This window comes from Vidua macroura, chromosome 20, assembly GCF_024509145.1.
Source record: "Vidua macroura isolate BioBank_ID:100142 chromosome 20, ASM2450914v1, whole genome shotgun sequence".
NCBI classification, from domain to species: domain Eukaryota; kingdom Metazoa; phylum Chordata; class Aves; order Passeriformes; family Viduidae; genus Vidua; species Vidua macroura.
Genome location: NC_071590.1, coordinates 2,749,126 through 2,775,359, shown reverse-complemented (window position 1 = coordinate 2,775,359; position 26,234 = coordinate 2,749,126). Strand labels below are relative to the sequence as shown.

The following is a 26,234-nucleotide window of genomic DNA, read 5'->3' as shown; positions in this document are numbered from 1 at the left end:
CAGGAATACCATCCTGGAGAGAATTGTATTGCTGTGACTCCTCTCTCTCCCTTCACACTTTCCCAGCCTCAGCTGCATGGTTCCATTGAGTACTGAGGGGCAAAGTCATCTTTGCTGTTGACCACCTTCCTTGTGTAGATCATTGCCCTGAGGCTGGCTCACTTGGTCAGAGCAAAGTGATAATACTGGGGAGGTTGAGGGTTCAAGCCCTCTGTGGGACATTCACCAAGAGTTGGACTTCATCCTGGGCCCCTTCCAGCTTGGAATATTCTGTGATCCTGTGTCTGAGAGGAAGGAGACCTGAATGGAATCCATGCCAAACAGATTCTCAGGTTGCCTGAGGCACATCTGGGGTGCAGTAAACGTGCCCTTCTCCCTTGTTTTACAAGGATCATGTTAATTTTGAAGGCAAGAAGTGCCAAGCAGAGCAATACAGATACTTGACAAAAAGCTTGAAGAAATAATGGTGAAATTGGATTCCTTAAGTGAATTCCTTTAAACCAAACACTTCATGTATATGGGTCCAGGGATTGCAGAGGAGCCCTGAACTGGGCCAGGCAATCTTTCTGGTGTGGAGTATTATCTTCTTCCCTGGGGGACACTCACGTGAATGAGAGGGCTCAGTTCAGATCACCTTCACTATCCAGTAATTGTCAGCCTGCCAGGTTTAAGGCTAAGCAAGTGATGGGAATTGATGACAGAAATCACAGAACATGCTGAGTCTGAAGAAACCCACAAGGATCACAGAGTCCAACTTCTGGCCCAGCACAGCACCATCCCTAAGAGTCACACCATGGGCCCGAGTATTGGCCCAACACTCCTCGAGCTCTGCCAGCCTTGGTGCTGTGGCCACTGCCCTGGGGAGCCTGTTCAGTGCCCAGCCACCCTCTGGGGGAAGAACCCATTTCTAACCCCCAACCTTCACCTCCCCTGACACAGCTTCAGGCCACTCCCTCAGGTGCCATCACTGTCACACAAAGCAGAGATCAGTGTCTGCCCCTCCTCTTCCCTCACCAGGGAGCTGCAGACTGCAATGAGTCCCCTCAGTCTCCTCTTCTCCAGCTGAGCAGACCCAGTGCCCTCAGCAGCTCCTCACAGGCTTCCCCTCAAGGCCTTCCCTGTCCTCGTGGCCTCCTTTGGCCTCTCTCGAACAGTTCAAGATCTTTCTCACACTGTGGTGCCCAAACCTGCACACGGCTCTCGAGGTGAGGCCGCCCCAGGGCAGAGCAGGACAATCCCCTCATGGCCCCACTGGCAATTCTGGGCCTGGAGCCCCAGCACAGGGATGTCCCTGCTGGCCCCAGGGCACTGCTGGCTCACAGCCCACTGGCCACCAACCAGGACCCCCAGGTCCCTTTGTGTGGTGCTGCTTTCCAGCATCCCCTTCCCCAGTCTGTACGCACGTCCAGGGCTGCCCCAGGGCAGAATCCAGAACTTTCCACTGTTGAACTTCATATGGTTGGTGATTGCCCAGCCCCCTGCTTTGTCAGGTTATCTCCTCAGGGCCTCTCTGCCTTTGAGTTTTGTATCATCTGCAAACACAATTTGTATCTGTTCAAGTCTTGTGTCCAAATAATTTTTGAAGACGTTGAAGAGCGCAGGGCTGACGATGGGGCCCTGCAGAACCCCACTGGGCACAGGCCCCCAGTCTGATGTAACCCCATTTGCTTAACCCTTTGTGCCTGACTCATGAGCTCACCCTCCATAACCTATTTATCCATCTGCGGGATGGACATTTTGTCCAGAACTATCCTGGGAGAGACAGTATTGAAAGCTTTACTGAAATCCAAAAGGATTACATCAACTGGCTTCCCTTGATCGACCAGGTGTGTTACCTTGTCATAAAAGGAAATCAGGTTTGATAAGCAGGACTTTCATCTCATGGAGCTGTGCTGGCTGTGACTGATGGCTGCGTTGTCTTTTTAGTGTTTTCAGTGCCTCCTAAAATAATCTTCTCCATAACTTTACCAGGCACTGAAGTGAGACTGACAGGCCTGTAGTTTCCAGGGTCATCTATCCTGCCCTTCTTGAAAATCAGGACAATTTTTTTCTAGCTTCCAGTCCGCTGGGACCTCTCAGATTCCCAAGACTGCTCAAAAATCATTGAAAGAGGTTTTGTGATGATATCAGCAGCTCTTTGAGGATTCTTGGGTGAATCCCTTCAGGCCCCCTATTTATGCAGGGATTTACCTGGAGCAGCAGATCCCACACAAGTTCAGGGTCAACTGGGAATCGATCATTCTTGTAATCATGGTCCTCCAGCTCAGGGCGCTGAGATGCCCTTGGACCATCATTCATGTTGAAGATGGAAGCCAATAGAGCATTAAACACCTCTGCCTTGTCCCTGTCCCTGTTTGTGAGGTTACCATCCTCATCCCAGAACAGGCCAATGGTATTTTTACACTGCCTTGTGCCATTACCATAATAAAAACCTCTTTTTATTGTCCCCCATAGTCCAGGCAGCTTCAACTCCAGTTGAGTTTGGCTGCATAAATACAGTAGTGAGCAGTATCTCTGTATTCTTCCCATGTCACCTGATCTTGCTTCTATTGGCCACACCTCCTTTTTTCACCTTATTTCCAAGAGAAGATTCCTCTTTAGCCAAGCCAGTCTTCTGCCTCACCAGCTTGACTTCTGACATTTGGGAATTGCCTTAGGAGGTGATGTTTAACAAGTGACCAGCACTGATGGACCCTAGCACCTGCAAAAACATTTTTCCATGGGACCTTACTCACAAATTCCCTGAGCAGCCTGAGGGCTGCTCTCCTCATGTCCACAGCTGAGGTTTTGCTGGCACTTTTCCTCCTGTCTACAGATTTTAAACTCCATCACTCTGTGATTGCTGTGGCCAAGACGGCCCCAAATCTCCCCTTTTCTCATGAGATCCTATCAGTTGACAAGCAGTAGATCAAAGAGGGCATCTTTCCAGTTCTTTAAAATCTGTTCCATAAAGTTCTCATCCAGCCTTTTAGGAATCTTCTAGCCCGGGCTGTACCAGCTGTGTGATGCTCCCAGTTAATTTTTGTCAAGTTGAAGTCCCCCATAAGGACAAGGGCAGTTGGTCTGAAAGTGTGCCTTAGCTCCTCAAGGAATCCATTGGTGTTGTTGTTGTGGCTGGGAGGTCCAGAGGAGATTCCCATGGTGACAGCTGCATTGTTTGTCTGTGCTTTGATTCTTACTTGGAGGCTCTCAACTGTGCCATTGCCAGCTGTGAGCTCCAGACATTCCAATGCTTCCATTGCCATTCCTCTGCCTCTCCTTCTTTGCCCATCCCTCCAGAAGAGCCTGGAACCTTCCAAAAAGGGCATTTCAGTCACAGAACCCATCCCACCAGGTTTCACTTATGCCAGTGATGCCACATCTCTGGGGCTGGGCCAAAGCCTCAAGCTCCTCTTGTTTGTTCCTCATGCTTTGTACATTAGTGTAGAAATAATTCAGGTGTGGTACACTGAGCCAACACCTCATGAAACATTCTGAGGGATCCCTCTAGCTCTCCTTTCCTCAGGTTTTGGTATTCCATCCCATTGCTCATCACTGGTCAGCCTGGCTTTGTCCCCTTCCCCCTTCCAAGCTCATTCCGTGCTCTGTCAATGAGCACGAGTGGCTCCTTCTCCCCTCTGGGACAGGTGCCTCCTCTGAGGTGTCAGTAGAGCCCCCCATAATCAACAAACCCAAAATTTTTCCACTGACACCAGCCTCAGAGCCACACCCATTGACCTGATGGATCTGCCTCTTCCTATCAATATTAGCTGCTGTTAACAGAAGAATTGAGGAAATCACTACTGTGCTCCTGATCCGGCTCCCCTGATCCCAGGGCCCTGAAGTCTCTTCTGATTCCATTTGACTTCTCTTTCTTACTTTGTAAATGAATCAGAGCTCATTTAAACCTGCACAGGAGCTGGACTCTTACTCCATTAAGACAGGACAGTAATTTTGCAAGGGTGTGTGGAAGAAGACAGCATCCAAGAATCAGGTTTACAAGAGGATCCAGGTGCTTGAACATGAGAAATTTTGTTCTTTCACATAGCAAATGCTGATTGGAATATCAACATTAGTGGAAAAAGGCCCAAATTCACATAAAAATAAGACACTTTCTTGAAAAATATAGAAAAAACTGCTTCTTCATTTCTTATAGTTCTCATGTCAACACCAGATGCTTTTGCCTTAGTCAAATGCAAGTTACTGATCTAAGCCTTGCATTAAATGGATTAAGAGTTATGGTCTGTGTGACAAAGAAACTGAGACTAAAAAATCTTCTTTGGACTGAAATCTGAAGAATAAGAATTATGTTGCAACATTATTGATCCAATAATGGCAAAAAAAGAACAATAATAACATGTTCTTGAACAACTACCAGCTGAAAAGAGGGATAAATTCTTGCCATCCTATTTGCTATTCAGACATTAGAAATGACAAATTACATAAAGGGTAATATATTAGATGTCTTATTGTAGGGCATCTGCTCCCTGGAGCTATCTCAGTCAACGCAGTGGATAACAACCATAAGTGCATTTTTGGGATGGCAACTCACACTGAATCTCAGCTGGCTGCCACTGTGGAGACACACTCTGGAAACAGCCCGGTCTCAAACAGAAACAATGTCTGATTCATATGTTCAGAAGCAAATACAAAAGGTTTTTCATTTCACCATCAGATACCTGCTGAACTGTTCAGTGCTCTGTAAGTCTGCTGCTACTCGTCTCTGGCTTTTCCCCCTCAGGGGAAATTTTGTGAAGGTTGACTTGACTGGAAGCTGAACAATGCCAGAGTGAGGAGCAAGTCAGCCTCATTCAGATGTATTTCAGCTTAACCTTATTTTATTGGAAGTGGAGTCCCAAAATTCAAAAGCATGGGAACATAATGGGATAACTGTGTATTTAGAGCTGCAGTGTCTCTGGGGCTGGATCTAGTCCTTCATCCCAAATGTACAACTTTTGGGTAGTGGGATTCATCCTATGCAACTACAGACCAAAATCACTTACATGATATGGAGACACCTGAAGATGTAGGTGCTAGGAGATGAGATAAATCATCCTATATTCCACCAGCTATACAGGGAGAGGAGGGAAAAAATCATGTCCAGCTGTGTACAGCACAGCTTTAAGGATTTCACCTGATCCTCCTCACCAGCGGCTAAAAAGCAATTTAAGTTCAACACTAAGGAGTTTGGGTTTGCTGGCACATGTACTTCCAGTCCAGGAATGGAACTACTGTTCATGAGTTCACTGCCACCATCAACTCCCAGGTGCATTTCAGAAATATGTTTCTGTTTGAGGAATTAATTGTTTGTCTCTGGTAACATTGGGGTGATTTTAAAGCACTTCAAAGGATATGTCAGGTCCCAGCTGGGACTGTTAAAATGACACATTGAAGCTGGGCAAATCTGAGGCACCATGGATCAGAAATGGAAATATTTGTTGTAGCTTGTTAGCTCTACACTTTGGCATCCATGGTGAGATGGTTGAGAATCATGTCCACTTTGTATATCTCAATTTTTAGTTGTGAAATAGGAAGCAGCCTTTTCCTTTCAGTTAAGTGCTTTGACTTTTACAAGTGAGAAATGTTAAACAAACAGATTGAAATCACTAGAGTAGTGGGAATACTTCCTTTAACTTCAGGGAGATTTGGCTTATGGCCTGTCCCATATTGTATTGCACTGGCTCAATTAGAAAAAGAATAATGAATTAAAAGGTCACAGCTTTTTAAACTACAATGCAGGAATAAGGGTAAAATATGTGTGGTGGGGTTCCTCTTTAGCTGCCCTGAGTGTTTGCCATTAGGTACGAATGGGAACTCTCCAACCAACAAGTTCACTAATCTCGTTTTAATCTCATTGAGTTCTGAACATTTTCTGGAAAACATTTTTCAGAACTAATCTGCCCAAGCAGGGCGGGGAAAATGTTAAAACACACAAAAATCTGCGCAACAGGAAATAATGTTAGAAAGCTGTGAAAATCATTTATCCTTTTGAAGCGTAATGGTTTTTAATTTTCTCATGCCCTGATCTCCCTGGCAACAATTTAAAAGTACATAAGCATTCATGAATCAAAGCCATTCATGTCTGCATTTTTAATTATGTGTCATAGGATTGAAACTTTCCCTTTGATCTTTGCATTTAAAGGGATTTAGAATTTAATGATTACAATCCGCCTCCCCCCAAAGCCTGTGCTTATTACTGAGCAATGTCACAAAGGGGTCACTGTTGGACAGGGAAGACAGGCTTGTTCTGGATGTTACAAGCCTGTATGTCTGAAACCTGCTATGGCCTGGCTCATGGAGCAGGTCCCTGTGTGCTGCTGGCTCTTCCCAGTGGTGGTGACTCCAGGCCTTTTGCTCTAGGCAAGGCTTTTAAAACCAAAGTGAGATCAAACAGAACAAAAAGAATCTGGTTGCCCATGAAGAAGTCCTGTGCTCTGGGCTCTGCCTCTCTTTGCCCTGTGTAATGACTCCAGCAGCATGGGCACATGACAAAGGGAGGCAGGGACACCCCCAGCCATGTGCTGTGAGGGGTGGTGGAAGTGGTTCATGGCTTTGAGTGAAAGGAGCACTTTGTCCTTCAAAGCAGAAATCAAGCAAAAAGAAGCACTTAAACCTTTTGATTCAAGCTGGAGAAAACACAGGGCTGTCCCATCGTGCCTCTTTGAGGGAACGGTCTCTGAGGAGCTTGGTCAGCAGGGCAGAGAGGAAACCTTGTGGTTGACACACAGGTTGAGATGTGGGGCATCTGATTACCTTGGGGGGAGAGAGCTCTGGGGGTGGTGGGAAGATGATGGAGTGGGTCTGGGATGGAACTGGGATGGGCCTGGAAGGGTCTGGGATGGGCTGGGTATGGGGATGGGTCTGGGATGGGTCTGGGTCTGGGATGGGCCTGGAATGGGTGTGGGATGGGTCTGGAAGGGTCTGGGATTGGTCTGGGTCTGCGATGGGCCTGGAATGGATCTGGAATGGGTCTGGGATGGGTCTGGGTCTGGGATAGGCCTGGAATGGGTGTGGGATGGGTCTGGAAGGGTCTGGGATGCGGATGGGCCTGGGATGGGATGGGAATGGGGATGGGGATGGGGATGGGTCTGGGATGGGGATGGGATGGATCTGGGATGGGACTGGAATGGGGATGAGTCTGGGATGGGTCTGGAATGGGTCTGGGATGGGCCTGGGATGGGTCTGGGATGGGGATGGGGATGGGGATGGGGATGGGGATGGGGATCGGTCTGGCACGGGTCTGGGCCTGAAATGCGGATGGGTCTGGAATGGGCCTGGAATGGGGATGGGTCTGGGATGGGTCTGGGATGGGTCTGGAATGGGGATGAGTCTGGGATGGGTCTGGAATGGGTCTGGGATGGGGATGGGTCTGGAATGGGCCTGGAATGGGTCTGGGATAGGTCTGGGATGGGTCTAGGATGGGAATGCTCACCAGTGGCATCACCAGATGTCAGCACTTTCCCATTAGAGGTCTGTGACTTGATGCAATGTGCAGCACAAACTGAGCACTTTCTAATGAATTGTTCTTTCAAAGCTTTTTGCTGGATATTTAATTTTCCTGCTTAATAACAGTTTAAAGGTCACACGGATCAGTGACACACGCAAAATAAATGAAGGTTACTTTTGATGTGCCTGTGCAAAATTAAGGCCTTGTGCAGAGTGCTTTATATGCATAATGTTGTTGCATTTTCTTGTAAAAACATCAGTAAAATAGTACTGAGTAAAAAACCCTGATTAGAATATTTTACGTCTTATTAAGCTACTTATGGGTGTAGATAGGATAGCAGGGCTTCTGTTAATCAGTGCTGTAAGTTGACTCCATGGTGAGGTGATGAGTTGAAAAATTTGTTTAGATCCCTTTTTGTCTCTCTTTAGAGAGCTTTTAATATAGTAGATTTTGTGGAGTGAACATAGGTTTGTGCCATTAACCATAAGCTAACATTACATGATTTAACCTTAGAAACATCACTTATTGAGCTTACACTTAAAACCATCCAACTGATATTTTCACTGAAATGCACTCTATGATGATCCAATTTTACAATGATTTTCTCAGATGAAAAAATTCATGGTTACACTATTGACAGCTGCTGTTAAATTACTCCAGATGGGATTATACTAGAGATAGACCACTCAGCCACATAAAGGCTACAGGAAAAGATCCTAACAATCATGAAAATGGGAATCAGGGACTAGGAAACACTCATGCCTTTCAGAGCACAGGTACCATTCATAGCCTAGAGAAGTGCCGTAGTTCAAAGATAAGCGTGAATCAAACTTTGGGAATCAGTAGGGATAGCAAGCAGCTGAGAACCAGGGAGGCAGACAACTTCTAAAAGAGGAGAAGACTTGAGCAGAATTTTGCTTTCTTTGTTGCATTTCAGTTGGGTTTGGATTTTTGGAATTTTTTTTGACTGAATGAAAATATTCATAAAGTACAAGAGAGTAGGAGGAGCAGCAGTTAAGTTTTTGAAGCAGCATCAATCTATAGACTGCTTTTGCCCATAAGATGATTAGTGCCATGGTATAATTAGAGAGGAAAGAACAAAAGGAAGAAAAGTATTGCTGAGGGCTTCAGTTTAATTTACAGGGAAATCTAGGCAAGCAGCTAAATATAATATACTCCTTTTAAAACATTATAGTTTGGTATTTTATTTTAAAGAGGACAGATCATCAGTTTATAAAGGTAGAAACACCAGTTCTAAGAAATACATCCTTTCCTTTTAGAAATCTCTTCTGTAGATTGAATTTCCTTTTATTGAAATACATTTTATTTAAATAGTCTGTGATACTCCTATTGAACTATAACTGAACTCTGTATCCTGAATAGAGTGCTGAGAATTTTAATTAAGCAGGAGCTGGGGAAGATTAGACCATTGCAGTTTGATCCTCCAAGTCCTGCATCCCTGGTGTGTGCTTGTGATTCTGCAGTGCTCAAGTTTCCATTTGTCACATCTGTCTTGGCATTCTCAGGCACAGTTGTCAGTGAGTCCAGTATCTGCAAGGATGCAGAACACGTGGATCCTGTTTGGAGCCTGGGAAAGGGGCTTTGGACCTGAGTGATTTGCTCATTGCTTGCACTCATCTGTGGTCTGTCACTCCAGTTCCCTTCTGTGGCACATAGGAAATAAATTGTTTGGAGGGCCTCACCAAATCTGGAACTAAAACCAGGACTGTCTTTGTTGGCAGTGGCAATAGAAGGATTAAGAAAGCAATAATTTGGTGCCAATTTTCCTTTTGCCCGCAGAAGCAGCTCTTGGCATAGCTGGTACAGTGTGCCAGCAACAGGCTGCTGGCAGGAAGTCAAATTGTTACTGAACAGCTTTCTAATGTTGTGTGCTCTGAATTGCTCTGTCCTTTGGTGTATGAATGTGGCATCTTCTTTTCCAGGTGGAAGATGTGAGACACAACATGAGGAAGTGCAAAGCCAACATAGTCCTGGCTTGGAACATCCCATGTGTGTGAACCTCTTTCTGACAGTTTTGCTCTAAAACTCCAGGCTTGGAGCACCCCACGTGCCTGGCTGTATTGAACTTCTTCCTGCCAGAATTCCTCTAGAACATTTGGGGACTCCAGCTAAGCCATCATCAAGCAAGGGCCTTTGCTGGCTATATAATATATTTCTTCCTCTGTTTACTGCCTTCTTCTTGTCTCTTTTGTTGTATGTCTGACACAAGGTTGTGGACTACAGGGGACATTCAATATCTCATTTTCTGCAGAGTTCCTATTAGAAAGTTCCTGTGATCTTCATAGTACTCCAAGAAATTATTACAACTGGCTAAAACCAAGTTGACTGCAATAGAAAGTAACAAAGAATCAATGGATATACTTAAAATTTGTTATATAAAGTATTCAGCTAATTATTTTAAATAATTAGCATATTTGGAGAAAATATTACAGGGATGTGCAGTTTTTGCAAAAAGCAAACCCACTAGATTAATTGAAGGAAAAGTGCTTAGCTCAGGGCTGCCCTTGTTTCTGTTATGGTTGTTGTGGCTGGAATGGGGGCACGTCAGAGCACCAGCCGTGAGCTTTAGGGGAGATTCCAGGGTCCTGGGTCACACAAATGGAACAGAAAAGCCCACAGTGCCCCAGTGTGGGAAAGAACAGACAGAAAGTGGGACTCCAGTGCAGTGGGGGATGCAGCCCTGGGCTGATGGGGAGACAGCTACACACCACAGACACACCACGTGGAGGAGCATCAGTGTAGCTTTAGCAGCTGCACTGGAGGAGGAATCCTCCTGCCTCAGCACTGTACAGCTGAGTTTATGGGGCTATATTTTCTTTGTCTGCCTAGATTTGAAAGATTTAGAACAATTCTTCTAGCTCCTGAATGTCAGTGAGCTAGTTTGAAGAGATAGCTGGGGTTGCCAGATGTCTTGAAACCCCAGACACGTTCCCTGCACAAATCAACTCTGCACATCATGTGCAGTGAATTTAATGATACCAAACCCATGCTGAAATCATTCTGGTTGTGCTGTATAATGCCTGTACACAGAGACTTGTTTGGGAGGTAAAAGTGACATCTTCCTGATCCCTTCTCTTTATTTGTAAACCCATGACAAGCAGACACAGAGCAGGCTCTACTGCTGGTGGCTTTAGGCTGTGGTCCCACAGTGGCCTTGGCATAGGGTCACAGTACTCTGCTCACAGGCAGTCAGACACAAATTCCTGAACAACTGCACTAGCATCACTCAAGACCTTTGTGGAGGGCGCTCAGAGCTCTCTTACTAAGGTTTCCAGTAGAGGAAGTCAAACATCACACTCCGGCCTTGGGTGATGACTTAGATTGATGAAAGAAAATTAAAACTTTCAACTCCCTGCCCTAGAGGGAGAACATAATGATCCAGACCAATCCCACTTACCTCTTTGAAATTATTGTTATCTTTTTAAAGGAAGTCAATGATTTATGAGATGTTTAGTGGGCAAAACCCTCTGCAAACACTGGGCTGGCTAGGTTATAAATGATCTGTGCACAACCTGGGATTTTTCTAGCAATTCATATGCTGTCTAACTATGACTAGGGCTTCTTTCTCTGAGTTGCAGAGCATACTGAAATAAAAATGATTTGCTGGGCTTCAGTATAGCTTAGGCAATAATTACCGCACAGAAAAGTTCCCTAATTAATCAATGGGCTGATACACAGCATATTGAAGGTGTCCTCTTTTGCTCCAGCATAAGCAGGGAAAACAGATATAGAGGAAACAAAACTGTGGGTGATGGAAAACATTCAAACTCATTACTGAAAACTTTCTGCACTGTGCATTATGCAAATGCAGAAGAGTAGAAAATACAGAGGTGAAAAATCCCTATCACAACAAGGAACAGAAAAAAGGACAGTCCTTGACCTGTAAATTCTTTAATAAAACCAGAAAATATGGACGAGCAGGGAGATGAAAATAGACAGGGGTGCTGAAAAATAATGCAGCATGAAAATAAGAGATTTACTAAGTTACAAGTAGGTTTGGGACACAAAGCAATTCACTGTAGAGCTAGAAAGAAAGAAATACAATTGGCAAAGTAAAGGTACTTTTCAGGAGAAATAGAAGGTGGGGAAGGCTTTAGTTTTAAGAGTGGCTTGGCACTTGGGTATTTTTGGGCTCTGAAACGCTACAGGGAATCAAGATTTCACCATGGCCTTTGGCATTTTACCTACATCCTGTGAAGAAGGCTTTGTCCTAGAGGTGATGAGCCAAATCTGACAGGAGGCACTGGGAGAAATGAAGGAATTTGACTAAAGAACAGTTTCCAACAAGTCCACCATTGCTGGGCTACCTCCTTGGCTGCCCTTGGCTCATTCTGCCAGACTTCCTCCAGACTGCTGGTCTTTCATCCCTAAACTCATGGCTTTGACTGCAAGCACCTGAGATGTTCAGCCTGTGATGCTGTTATCAGGTTCTCAGTGTTCTCGAGCTCTTTGTGTCTTATCTCTTAATATTTTAAGTAATTTTTAGGTGGGCTTAGGCATCCATGTCTGCAGGAATGAATAGAACTCATGCACATGCATTGTTTTTGGAGGAAAACAGGGGAGGGAGACTCAGAAGGCTGCTGGATTTTTTCCTCTTCTGAAAATCAGGCTGCTGGTTAGTAAATCTAGATCTTTGAAATGAAGAAGCTCTTGTGGGAATTGTATCTGTGCAGGAGTTTGATCAAACTCCCAGCACAACAATTCCCAAAGTGTTTTGATGATGTGCGTGAAAGTGGTGTGTGCCACTCCTGCACATCTTACAAGTGAATCAATCCTGTACAATTCTGCAAAATGCTATGTGTTCTCTAAATGGAGGAGACATTAGATTAGTCACTTAGAAGCTGCATAAAATAAATGTGTGCATTATAAAGCTTAACCTTATAAAGCTGAGGGACAAGGTTCTGCGAATGCTGTGTTTATTTTCTGTCATGGCTATCTAACTGAAATTCAACAAAAACCTAGCTGGAAGCTGTGAAGACTTATGCAGCATCATGACAGTCATGTAGGAGTATTGTCAGAGGATATGAAAGACACTGGGGTCACAGGCTGAACTGTATTTTATTAGACTGATGTCCCTGGGAAAAACACATTTCTCAAGCTCCAAAATGGGTATTTCTGGCAACAGCTCAGTTTGTGTCAGACAATTAAAGTCTGAGTGCAGGCTGAGATCAGGCAGGGGATGGAGAAGTAGTGTCCCCTCTCTTCCTCTCTCACTGTGGAATACCTGAAGTAGCAAAAATGAACTGCTGTGTGGGTCAGGACATGGCTTTTCAGGGTCATCAGATGAAGGATGTTTGGGTGCAGACTGTCCTGGATGTGACAGCTCGTGTGTGCTCAGTGTGCGGCCACGTAACACAGAAAATATCTGAGCTGCTTCATGGCTGAAGGAAAGGTCAGGCCCAAGCTGACATGGCCTTCCTGGGCTTACTTCTCTGTGCAAAACCCTTGAGAGCATTATGCCTCATTACAGAGGTACTCAAGCTACAGGAATGTGATTGTCTCCTTGTCTGGGCATATAACCCCACAGACAAATGAGTGTGCAGTGCACCAACTGTGAAAATGAGACATCCCTCTGAGGCTTTCAGGAACATGGGTACAGAATTCCAGTCATGTGCTGTGAACCAGGAAGGTTCAGCTCACAAAGCCCACAGGGGAAATTGTGTGGAAATTTAGGAATTCTTCTACCCTTTGCATTTCCCTTTGAAGATTTCTCCCTTTGGGACCTCAACATGTGTTGAAGGTATCTAACCATAGATACTCTGACATGGAGCTCCTTGTCTGCATGCCATAAACACTAAAAACCAGCCATCCATGACAGAGCACAACAGAAATACAACTCTACTTGTACAAACATTCATGTTTCAGGTCAAAAGACTGTATGTTTTCTTTTTCCTAATTAGCCTGTGTTGGAGGCCTGCTTGAAGGGAGACAGGACTAGCACCTCATCAGTGATTCATTTCCTAATGAAATGGAAACTGGTATCAGGAATGAGGGAAAAAAAACCCCAAAAGCTGTGCAAAAAAGGCAAGATAAATGGCTGGCTTTCTGCAAAGCATGCAGTGAAACAATGGGACTAAATGAGATAGATTCCTGACAAAGATCTCTTCTGTTCTCCAAAGGCTTTCCTTGTACCTGGAGTTATGTTTTATCTTTAAAAAGTGGTCTTTATTTTATGTGAGTTCTCTGCCCCTCACCCTCTTTTCTGCTTGCTGAGATTTAAGTAAGCTCTTGTAGTGCTTAATCTCTGATCAGGTTTAAAGATTTGGGAAGCCCTGAGTATGCAAGGATAAAAAAGGCCTTAGGATCTAGACACTGATAGATCTGATTCATTACCTGAGGTGGACATTACCACACAGCCCGTGCCACTGATTGTCTTGATAACAAGCACTGGATTTTTTTGGCATGCATCTCCATTTAAAGGTCAAAGCTCTTCCAAATAAAGAGGAATTGCTGGGTTAGGGAAAAGATAAAAAAAATAGTCACATTATCTTGACAAAGCCTCACTAGGGCCAGGGGATTTAGAGTGAGCACAGGGGTCCTTATTCTACCTGCAGAAAAGGTGCTTTTGAGCTGCTCTGGGCTCCAGAGAACAAGCAGAGCCAGAGCAAGGCTGCAAGGCTGAGGTCCAGCCTGGGCTGGGGTCCAGCCTGGGCCAGGTTAAATGTCCAGCTGGAGCAGGAGGACTCAGGTCCTGCTCCTTCCCCACTTGGAAGCAAACAAGTGGAAAACCAGGGGCATTTCAGCCCAGTCCCTGCAACACCCTGACCTAATGGATGAGGAGAGAGAGTCACCCCAGCTCAGTGGATCCCCAGCCCTGCTCTGGTTTTATCTAGCAAAAATGAACGCCTTCAGCCTTAGACTGAAACACCTTAGTTTGTATTTCTGATTTTCCTTTTCTTCCCTTTCCTTCATATCTCAGCAATAATCTACTGCCTAAGATGTGCTGCTAAACTTCATCTGCTCTCAATTAGGATTCCTCTCTGGATAGCAATTAAGCAATGAACTGCTGCCACTTAATGGGGATGGTTATTTTCATTTAATTGGGGTGTTTTCCAGTGCCTTGTGTGGGTGTCTGTGCATTGTCTGTCCCTGGCTTTACGTGATGTTCTAGCACCAGGACACACAAACAGTGATTGCCATCACCTCCCCAAGTCTGCTCACTCCACCTTTCTGGAACAGGCAGGGCCAATCCATACTGACTGTCCTTCTGCAAATTCCAGTGGTCAGCTAACAACACGGGGATGCCTGGCTCTTTTAGGAATTTCTTCACCCAGCAGAGAATCTCTTTCCTTTCCTCCCCACATTTTGGCATTAAATTCACCAAGAGCAGTAAAACAAGGCCCCTGTTATGTGTTCAAACCACTCGTGGCTCTGAGCAGCAGAACTGAGTTTCACCACCCAGCAGTACCAGAGGGCTTGAGCCCCAGGAGAATGAGATTAGCACCAGATCTAATTCTTTTCTCCAGGCTGCCCTGCAATCTACTCTTTGACACCAGCCTAATCTTTTTATCACTCTGCACTGAAATTTCATGATCTGGAAAATTATTCCACTGTGGAGTCAGCTGTGTGTGAATAACTGATTTGGTTTGGGTTGCTTTGGTTGTGAGAGTGGATCAAAAGGAAGCCAGGTTCAACATTTGACAGAGAATCAAAAAGCTGAAAAGCAGTTTGCCCTGTCATAAAGCATTAGTAATATTCTAAACACAGATTTAAAAGTAAATAACACTGAAGAAGTAATACATGGTTTGGAGCTAAAACAGAAGAGGAAAAAACCAAAATGTCACACGTCAACAGTTTTAGAATTTTTAAATTTAGTTTACTGAAATGACAATATTGGAAATGCACTGCTTGCCTGAGCACTGCCTTCCAGCCTGTCTGATTTAATCTCCAAGAGAAGAAAACTACCAGCAAATGGAAAAATCTTTTCCCATGTGCTGATTAAATGAAAAGCCCACAAGGCACTCCCACAAAGAACAAATGAGCAAGTCAAGCATGTTTCTTTAATTGACATGATACCTGTAAGAGGAAATAGTTATGTCTTCACAACACACAACACAGGTTTTTAAGGCTGGAGAGCCTATTGGAGACACAGTTTGTCATAAGTAGATTCCATCAAGGCTCCTAGACATTTTCCATTTTAATCCTCTCTGTAAAACTTTGACTTTTCTAATCAATTGTGAAAGTAAATCCCCAGGATTTGCCAGATTATGTGTGAAATGCAAAAGGGAGTACTTAAATCTATCAGTAAATAAACAAACACATAAATCAAAACCTAGAGGGGGAGAAAGCAGCACTCAGTATCCTGGCTGCAATCCATGTTTATTATTTAACTTTAAAATGACAAATCAATGGCAAAATGGAATTAAGTAGCTGTGTAAGCACAGAAGTAATTTTATCAGTGTATGAGATGCCCATGTTTTACATGATACAGAACATGATGTGTTTACTGAGCAAATGCAGAAACATGAGGGAGAGCTGGAAGTGGAGCCAGGGCTGAAGGGAGCAGGAACACCCTCAGAGAGGTGAGGCCCATTCGGCAAGTGCCTGCTGGGAGCAGCATGGACAAGAATGAAATGTGGTTTATCATTTGAAGGTAGAGCTGAGGCAGAAGGGGAAGGACCTTGTCCAGAGGTGCAGTGTCGCTAATGGACACAAAACGAGTACACAGAAGCTTGGTAAGTTCAAAAGAGAAAAAGACCCAGTTTTATTCGAACATCTGGTATTTATAGAATTCCAAAGGTGACCGTGGGTTGGAGGATGGAATGACCACCTCTCCAACCACACTGGTCCAAAGATCAATCATTTCTCTCCACCCACAGAGAAATATGTAAACTATTCTGTTTATACATGAAATTGTGTGGGAACTCTGACTCTCAAATACGTAAACATTATCAGAAGGCTAAAGAAGTTTTATGAGAACTTTAAAACTTTCAAAAGAACCATAAAAGAAAACGTAACGCTTTTAAAAATCAGGGCAACAATGAAGGGTGACACAGTTCAGGCAGGAGTGAACATTGGGTGCCAGCTGTAAAATCGGAACCCCTGAATGCCGGGGCGATCTTACATAGGACAAAAGTAAAAGATGAAAGGTGCTCTTCTCCTCGGGACTCAAATCCTGTTTATTCAGGAGCCACCTCAGATGCAGGTGATGTCTCAGGGGGTAACAGAGGCCGAGGTGTCTGGTGGCATCCAGGAGAGGAAAGAGAGCGAAGGTGTCGCCCAGGGGGGTTTTGAGTGCAGGGAAAAGGGGGCGCAGAGCTGAGAGGCCACATCCATTGGTGTGGAAACCCAGGGCACCGGGAATATTTCTCTGTCTGCTCTGGGGTGTCCTGACTCCCAGGGGAGCACTGACTTTGACCCTCATTCATGGAGAAAACTTCCAAAGCCTCAAGGTAAACTAGAAACCACAAAAGTGTGAAATAGATTGTAGAGATTGTAGATAGTAGTGTAGTATGTCACATGGGTGAGAAATTTAGTTTTTCGGATTTTTAGGATGTTATAGATGGGTTCAAGATGGAGGATATAGGGTGTTGTCTTGAGTTCCTTTCTTGTTTCTTCTTCTTCCTCTTTCTTCTTGGGTTTGGGTGGTATCTTGTAATTGGGTAGAAAAATCTGCATTGCGGGTCTTTAGGGGTCAGTTATCGGGTTAGAAAGGAAAATAATTTAGGTGTCACTTCTTAATTGGGTAGCTTAGTTTTTGATTAGACTCAAAAGGCCTTGCAACACGAGGTCGTTGCCATTTTTATGCTGCTTTTCCTGCACGCAGAGTCTGGTGCAGACAGTGTGCTGAAGTTTTGATAAGATAACAATAAACAGAAGCTGAAGACCGAAAAAGTCCAATGTGTCTCTCGTTCCTGATGCAGAACTGCTCCAGGAGGGTCTCCCCTGCCAGGGGAGCCCCCAGGGAGTTGCCCAACTTGGGGCCCCCAAATTCACAACTGGGATACAGGTGAGGAGAGGGAGAGGGGAGGAGCAGACCAGGGAGAAACCACCACACCCGAGGCTTAGGGGGGACCATGTGATACCAAACACCCAGTGCAAAACAACAACAACTAAATAAACTATTTAGTGCAATACAACATGATCTGACAGTGGATACAGCTGGGACTGACCTCGATTAACTAATGTGTGCCTTAGAAGGCATTCATGTTTTCTCTTGTATTGAAACTGTGTCAAAGTGATGTTGCTGGAACACAAGCTCAGTGTAAATCTGTAGGGATTTCGTGTTGCTCTCTAAGGAAGAGCCCCCCAGGAAATATCTCATAATAGATATCTGTATCAGCCATCACAGGTTAATTGTTTGTGGGAAATTCCTACCCTTGTTATGGTTTAGTTATATTTTATACTTCATTTAAAACCCTTATTTTTGCGAAAATCAGTGAAACAATGTCATCTGTGTGCATATTCAGGGAAAGTGATATGAGGAGCAATAACTAGGATTTATTTAAAAATGAAAATAAATGAGTTACATGATAGACTTCATGAAGGTAGCAGATAACAGAGATTAATTAAATAGTTGCTGTTCCGAAACCAGCATTTTCTGAGCATGACACCACATGGATGGGATGGCCCTGGGGTCAGTTGGGGTCACCTGTCCTGGCTGTGTCCCCCCAACTCCCTGTGCACCCTCAGCTTCCTCACTGGTGGGGTGAAAAGCAGAAAAAGCCTTGGCTCTGTACAAACACTGCTCAGAGGTAATGAAAACATCCTTGAGTCATCACCACTGTTTCCAGCAGAAATCCAAACCAGGGTCCTGTACCAGCAGCTGTGAAGGAAATTAACTCTACCCAGTCCAAAGCAGCAGAGGCTGTTAAGGTATTACACACTGAGGGTCTCACTGCAGCAGAAAACTGGATCAAATTTCAGACACCGAGCAGAAAAAAAGCAGAAATTCCACGTGTGTTTATACTGCTGTTGCTGTCTGCCCCTGTGCCAGACCAAGCCACAATTGTCTCATACTTGCATGACAGAGGTCTCAAAAGTTCCCAGTAAGGAAAAAAATGCAATGCAAAACAATAGATGAAGTCACTAAAAATGAAGGCAAGTGAGGAAATCCAGATTTCATGCTGAACAGGGGAATTTCTGGGATCTTGCAAGAAGCAGTAAGTGCTCTGAATAAACCCTGAAATTGTAAGTGGAAAACCAGATGGGAAGAGTGCAGAGGGAGTGCTGCCCTCTGTTCACCAGGGCTCCTGAGCCCTGCTGTCAGCCAGGTGATACAATCACAGAATCATGGAATAGGCTGGGCTGGAAGAGACCTTAAAGCTCATCTTGTTCCACCCCCCCTGCCAACAGCCCTTCCACTAGACCAGGGTGCTGAGAGCCCCATCCAACCTGGCCTTGGACACTTCCAGGGATGGTAAATGCTTTGGCTTCCTGGTCTCTCTGTCCCACAGGGAAAAAGCCAAACTCCTCATGACCCAGATTTTGCTCTCCCAGAGCTGTAGCTGTTTTTGCCTTCCCCAGATCTTGCAGCCATGCTTCAGCCAGCTCCTGTGGGACCTGCTGGGAAGGGACAGTGCAAACCAAGGTTCTGTGCAGTTCACAGAGCAGGGAAGGGCACACTTGTTGGAGAAGAAGTAGAAAGGAAGAGAGAACAATTAATTATTTCCCTAAATCAGTGAAGGGATCTTAAAACAGCAAAACATCCCATACTGTGGATTTTATGGCTCTCACAGAGCTCTATTGATGTATTTCTGGTGCAGATGCTAGAAAAGGGTTTATACACGGAGAAAAGAAAGCTGGAGAGTAATTGAGGATTGACTACTAAATCAACAGAAGGCTTTCAGATGCTGGGGGTCACCAAATTACAGACAAATGACTGCTTGTTCTTTTGTTGTTATGAGCTGTAGCAGTGTTTTATACCTCAGTAGTACCAGCAGGATTCCACTAAGATTAGAACCTCCTTGGGCTGCGTTAGTTAGGAATTTTGAGGTCTTTTTCTTCACAGTCTCGAGAACCAGAAACTTTATTTCTCTGCTCACAAGACCAAGGAGACATGAAATATCACAGTCCTTTAGTGGAGTCAAGAGAGCTGGCGAGGCTGACTTCCTTTCCTCTGTGTTTTCATTTCAGTTTTCATTTCAAATCTTCTTCGCTCATGTCTTCAGCAGTCACTTGGGCTGCTGAACCCTTGAGGATGTGATTCAGTAGGGGCTGACCTTGGCTCAAGGGAGCTGCCTTTAACTGGTAGGTAGTGCTTGAATGTAGAGGTGTCAGCGTTGCTGTAACAGCTGTGATTGTTTCAGACAGATGCAAGGTTTGTAGAAAGATTAAGATATTTTATAAACTGATCTGGTGTGGTTAGAAAAGCAGTTCTGGGCACACCAGCCTTTTGTCAAATCACTATTTCAGCCTGATGTCTGGATAAAGGAGGGTGGACATAGGGAGCCCTCAGCTTGGCTCTGTCCCTGCCTGCTCTGAGGCCTGGGTCAAGTTCATTCCTCCTGTTCCAGGACTCAGTTTCCCTGTTGCAAAATTCCCTTGGTTTGAAAAGACAGGTGTTTGATAAGGAAGGCAGGAGCCTCCCTTGAAATTGAAAATTTAAACCCCCTCTCTCTGAATTATTATGATTTTGAAATTAAGGGGGGCTTTCAGGCAAAGATATGGGAATAGGAATAACAACTCTTTATTAGGGAAAAAATAAAAATAAAATAAAAATGCAGCAATATAAAACCTCACTGCCAGAGTGAGAGCAGGCCCTGGCAGGCTGTGGGTCAGGGTGGTGGCAGCAGTGCCATTCCATGGGGGCTCAGCCCTCCTGCAGTGCCAGCTGTGCTTCTGCTGGAGCAGGATCCTGGACAAGGCTGGAGTTTTCCTCTGAAGCTCCAGGGCTGCTGTGGATGGGCCTGGGCTCCCTCTGGGAATGCAGTGGAGAAGAAAGCTGCTCCTCTGGGAATGCAGTGGGCAAAGGCTGCTGTGCTGTTCCAAAGTCAGATTGGATCCAGGTAGGAATGCTTGGCTGCTCCCCTGGGTGGAGCCTCTCCCCATGGGATGCTGGAATTTTCTCAGCCGTGCAGGGACACTCAGTGGCCATGAAGAGAAGAGATCTCCTGGAGGGAGGATTGGCTGTGGGAGAGATAAAGAAAAAACTGCCCCATGAACAGCAGAGAACTGCCCCAGCTCTGACAGATGGCAATAGAATGCACATCCCAGCCACATCCTGCATTTCCAACCCAAGACAAGGACACATAACACAACTGAAGGTGTGCTGGAGTGTTGTTTGGTTTAAGGAATATCACCTTGATTTGTCCTTGGCACAAGACCTGAAACACCTCCTCTGTATTTTACACAGTCGTGCTCAGCAAATATTACCTCTCTGGCTATGCTTTTCTAAGACTATAAAATCCATAAAATATAATTAAAATATGTAAATCTATTATATTATTTAATGAGTACATTGAGCCTTGAAAGTTTAAATTAGATGTAAAATTGATACTGACATATTGCTATTGATTAGATATATTAATAAATCATTGCAGCTTTAGACAGACATTTTTCCCATACCAGGTGGAAATATCTTTTTCCATCATTTCATCCATCAGTTCTTACATTTATGCCGCCATTTAAAACTACTATAGAGTAGCAATGAATAACTGTGTAACTCTTTTGCAACTAATATCCTTTCTTTAGCAAAATTACTTCAAGTTCTGTTCCCTTCTGTTGCTCTTTCTTGCAAGTCACTGCAGGCCACTAACAGTAAAAACGAGGCAGCACAAGTAAGCCCCAACCCCTTCCTTCCCCCAACATTGTAGTTAGATGTTACATCAGACACATATTTCAGGATTAGTATCGTTTTCTGGGAGCCTGGATGCCAGTACAGTGAAGTTAGAGCACTAAAACCTGTTAGTGTAACAGATTTGGAAGTCACCCTACCTTCTCTACCCCAGGCAAGGAAAATTTAGCAATAAGGGCTGTGCTGGCCCTGCGCTGGGAAAAACTCCTTTACTCCTTGCATGTATCTTGCTGGCTGCTAATAAACATCTATTAAGGGGGTAGAGCTGTGGGCCCTAAAGTAGCAAGTAAAAGTCTTGCCAAATCAAGAAAATGGAAGGTAATTGAGATGCCTGTGCTACAGAGCAATGTTTTGCTGTCAAGCAGCCTGCTTTTCCCTCTCGTTAAATACATTTTTCTTCAAATGCACTTTGTGCTTGTTTCATGCTGGAGGTTTTTTCATAGTTTGAGAAAATCAGGGTGCTGCTTTCCCTCGAGGGCTGTGTGCCAGAGCCTGTGGCAGGCACTGGGCAGCTCTGTGTTCTCCTCCATCCTCCTCCTGCCCACCCATCGCACATCCTGCACCTCTACAGAGCTGCTGACAGCAGAATCCAAAGGGTATCAAAATCCAAAGGGTATTTCACAACAGCTTATAAGTATTTGAAACCAGAGCCAATGTCAGGCTGCTTGACATCAAAAGATAGCCCTTTAGCACAGGCACCTGTATTACCTTCCATTTTCTTGATTTGGCAAGATCACAGGCTTCAACCTAATTTGAAACCCTTTATCTGCATTTCTTTCCTGTAGGGTAGACATACATCTCCTCTCCCCTCACTTGTGCTGCACGGCTCACCAGCTGCATGCCAAAACTTCCCAGGGAAATATTCAGGAGACGGGAAGTCATCAGCAGCAAAGTACCAATTTCATGTCAGGCAGTGTGTCAGTAATATGAGATAAAACAGCCCTTTCACCTGCTTAAAACCCTGATGCCTGCTAGACATTTGGATCAGCAGTTCAGGCAAGTTTGATATTTCCAAGGTCATATTCTTAAAGACAGGCAGGGAAGGCAAATGCACAAATATGCATGCAGGGGTGCAAAGTGATAACTGTGCATATAAAATATGCAGTTCAATCACCCACTGGGTAATTGTCTGCTCACAAGCATTCAGCTGCACCTGCACTTTTCTGGTTTCCTTTTGGAATGACTTGTCTGTGCCTGGGTGTGTTTGTTTGGCACTTCTCTGCACTTGAAGCTGTGGCCCAAAGCACTGTGCTGTTTAGCACAGATTTAAGCTCCTGATTTCAAAGCTGCTGTAATTAGTGACTTGCAGGCAGTGTACTCTACCAATTCTCAGCCCATTGGGATATTACCAGACTTTATTGTTTCTTTCTGTCTTTGTGGAACTTCTGTAAATCTTTTCTTTGATAGCAGCTCGGGTTTCAAAGCTGCCCACGTTTGAGTCAGAGGAGACTAATAATGATCTAATTAGTGAAAGATGTTTTTCTCTGCATTGCTCTATTTTATCCCTTCCCCAAAGCCTTGTTGGTGCAAGCCAACCTCAGGCACCAGATAGATGCCTTTTTTCCTCATGTATTTGAGAAATACACAGACACATCTGTACATATCCCATGCTTTTCTCACTTGAGTGTGTAAATCTTGAAAAATCTTCCCAAGTGTAACTTGGATTTAGGAAGTAGCTTTGTTATTCTCAGAAGATTTTTCTTCCAGCTAAGATTTGTTTCTCTAGCTCAAACCACAAAGCCACTTTAACTCTAAAAGACTTCAGTCTGTGTAAGCTGAAGTGTAGGACATACTTCTTATCCCCCAGTGGGTATTCATTGCCCCTCTCCTCCTGTGTTTGCAATTTCACTCTCTTCTTATTAATTAATGAGCTCCCTTAATTATTTATAGAAGATTTAAAATGTACCAGGGTTGGGTTGCACAGTCTCTTCCTTGCCACAGTGCCCTGTTTTGCCACAGGAAGGGCACACATTCCTTCCCAAGGGCCCCAGCAGTGTTAGCAGCTTTGACTGGCAGTGCAGTGCCCTGCACTCGGGGCTGCAAAGCCCTGCTGTACATTTAGGATCACTGAGTCTTCCTTTGCAGCTCTTTGGGACCCAATGACACTGGACAGGGCGTTCAGCATCTTCTTGCTTGTTGTAGGGGGGTGCAGGACACCCTGGGGATTGCAGGGTTGTTCTCTACCCCCCCAGACAGGCTCTCATGCTGCTTGACCTGGCTGCATGGGAGGCATTACAGCAGCATTTTTCCCTCCCTTTTTTGCTCCTACCTGATTGCTTTCTAGGTTTCTCATTTCTTTGTAAGAGTCGTTAATAGAACTGTTTTATTTTAGCTCCTCCTTTGTCTGTTTTACAGGTCTGTTCACAGATCTGTTTTACAGTCTGTTTTTTGATCTGTTTCACAAATACCCTGGGACAACACTTCAGCCCAGCTTTGCTATCCCTAAACCTTTGCCAGCTCTGGCTCAGAGGTATCAAATTAGCCCCCAAGATATCTGAAGTGTTAAGCCTTACTCCATCCAACCACAGAGATGCTGGATAGTGTGGCAGGAGGCACAAGAAGCATGACAGAGCAGGAGAGAAGGGAGCACTTCAGTGGCAGAGATTCCAGCTGGCAAGCAAGTTGTGTCACTTTGTGGTGCTTTATGACCTTGTTAAACTGTCTCAATAAATCATGCCAAGTAATTAGAGACATAATTTAGAACTTAACCAGCATGTCATTATGAACATTGGGTATACACTGGTGGTATTTTTCTGTTTTCCTTCCCTCTTCCTCTCCATGACACTGTGCCCCAGTGGAGACAAACCACCCAGGGAAAGCACAAAATCCAACAATTGATAGCTTGGTGCCAGGCACTTCAATAGCAAGGAGCCTGGAGAATTATCTGCAGGTATATGGAGAAATATCTGCAGGTATAAGGAGCCTCCTGCTCAACACTCAGTGGCCTCCTCTCACACCACAAGCAAAACCACAGGTTCTCCTGCAGCATAAATATTTCCTCACAGGTTTAAACAGAAAGCAGATGTGTCTCATTTATTTGTCACCCTGATCACTGAGACTGGTAGCAGGGCAAGAAAATGATGGCAAGGTGTGGGGCACTGTACACTGTACAAAAAAAGGCAATGGCAGTGATGGGACTCAGACAGAAGCTGTCGAGTCAGGAACATAATTTTTCTCTTTGTTAATCTTAGAAAATAAATGTTCATTGGTGACAGCAATGCAAGGAATTGACAATTTTTGTGTACCATTTGTCCTTATCCCCAGAACCAGCACAGAGTGCACAGCTGAGTTGCCCTGTCAGTGGATGGGAGTCCCAGCTCCTGTGCTGGTATTTTTAGAAGTGCTAGGACAGGGATTTCAGGGGTGTGACAACAGGAAAGGGACTTGCTGCCCCTCAGAGAAACATTCCCAGCAGGGGCAGAGGGAAGAGGAGAAAGTAAAATCTGCTTCATTAGACACTGAGGTGCAAGAAAGTGACTTAATTTGGGACAGAGCTGGAAGCTGGACCATTCCTCTGCTTCTAGCAGGTTCAGGGTATGCTGTCCTTTCACCACAGAGGACAAAACGGATGTGGGAGCAGAATAATGGGGATGCTGGATCTCTGGACTCAGGCCCTCTGGTATGTTGAGCTGGACAGCAGCAGCTGGGAAGGCTGGCACTGGGCACAGGTGCAGAGACACCACCTCTGTGAGAGCAAGCAAAGGACCTGAACAGCATCGAGCAGCCCCTTATGGTCAGGACATGGCTGTGGGTGTCTGTGCCAGAGCAGCAGTGAAATAAAGTAAACCTGACCTGTGATCCTCTGTGGGCAGTGTCTGAAGGATAGAGGTGTTCCTGTTTCTCTTACACTTCTTCACCAGGGTAAAGCAGTTCAGAAGATAGCATATCATCTCTGTTTTCTTTGGTTTGGTTTGGGGGGGGGGGGGGGAGCAGGCAGGTAAATATGCCTTAATTTAACATTTAACACTTGAAATTACAGTTGTAGCCTATACAGTTCTGTTACTTTGACAGAAGGTCTCACTAGGTTTCTTTTACAAATTAAGCAAGTCAGGGAGGATACTCTCACCTTTAAGCTGTGCTGGAGCCTCTTGCCACCAGCTGCTTCAGAATTGTCACCCACCCCTGCTTTTCCAAGGGGCTGCAGCAGAGCTGATTTCTGCTGGTCACCACCCTGCTGGCAGTTAATCGCCTGAGCACAAAACCAATCACACAACAAAAAAAAACAAGGAGCTAATTAATTTTTAATTTGTGTAATTTAAAAATCCGTTGCATCTTCTTGCAGTTGGATTCCAAAGTGTGCCATTTCCTCAGGCAGCAGGGAAGCCTTTCCAGGCTTTGGGTGGGAGACCAGGCTCTCTTATCAAACCAGTGCCATGCTGGGTAAAACCTGGTGCAGCCCATCTGGATCAGATTAAGTTTGACTTAATTCTTTTTCCCACTTTCTTTGGCAAGAGCTTTGGCACTTCATTATTAAAACACAAATTTGATTCCATGCTGTAATTGCCCAGCTTGACAATATTAAACCTTATAAGCAGGTTTGCTGTTTGCATGCTTGAAGGAATGATTTACATTCATTCACATGAAATTTTAGGGTCATATTTTGTTTTAACAGGGCTGTATTTGGAAGTCTGGGCAACAAACTGAGGAAGTGGGGTGTTCCCCTCTGGTGCCTGCTCCAGTGACAGCAAACAATCCATACCCAGCAAGCAGGGCTTGCTCCTCTGGTGAGGAGCAGAGGTCTGAGCTGCAGGCAGCAGGAGGTACCTGAACCCTCGGGGGATGGTTTATTTGTGGTATGGTTTACTTTGTACCACTCCTTGACCATAAATTTCCCAAAAATTTATAGCTTGAGCTGCTATTTCTCATGCTCGGCTGATGATCAATGAGTTGTTAATTTGGAAGGTTAAAGTAGAATCTGCTGAGTTTGAATTACAAGCAAAATTCTTGCCTGCAAGGTTTGCAGCAAAATGGGGCCCTTGTTTTGGCTGGGGCTTGGCCCAGCAGGACACTAATGGAGTGTCACATGCAAAGGGACAATTAGGTTGTGGCTGT

At 44.8% G+C, this 26,234-nt stretch overlaps 1 long non-coding RNA gene across 1 annotated transcript; it reads left to right on the top strand.

Annotated features, from left to right (window-relative positions):
• The first annotated feature begins 4,905 nt into the window (after nucleotides 1–4,905).
• On the top strand, nucleotides 4,906–9,585 carry LOC128817258 (uncharacterized). The gene is made up of 3 exons (XR_008440142.1): nucleotides 4,906–5,245; nucleotides 6,566–6,707; nucleotides 9,370–9,585. It is a non-coding gene; the product is annotated as an uncharacterized LOC128817258 (long non-coding RNA).
• Nucleotides 9,586–26,234: the final 16,649 nt, after the last annotated feature.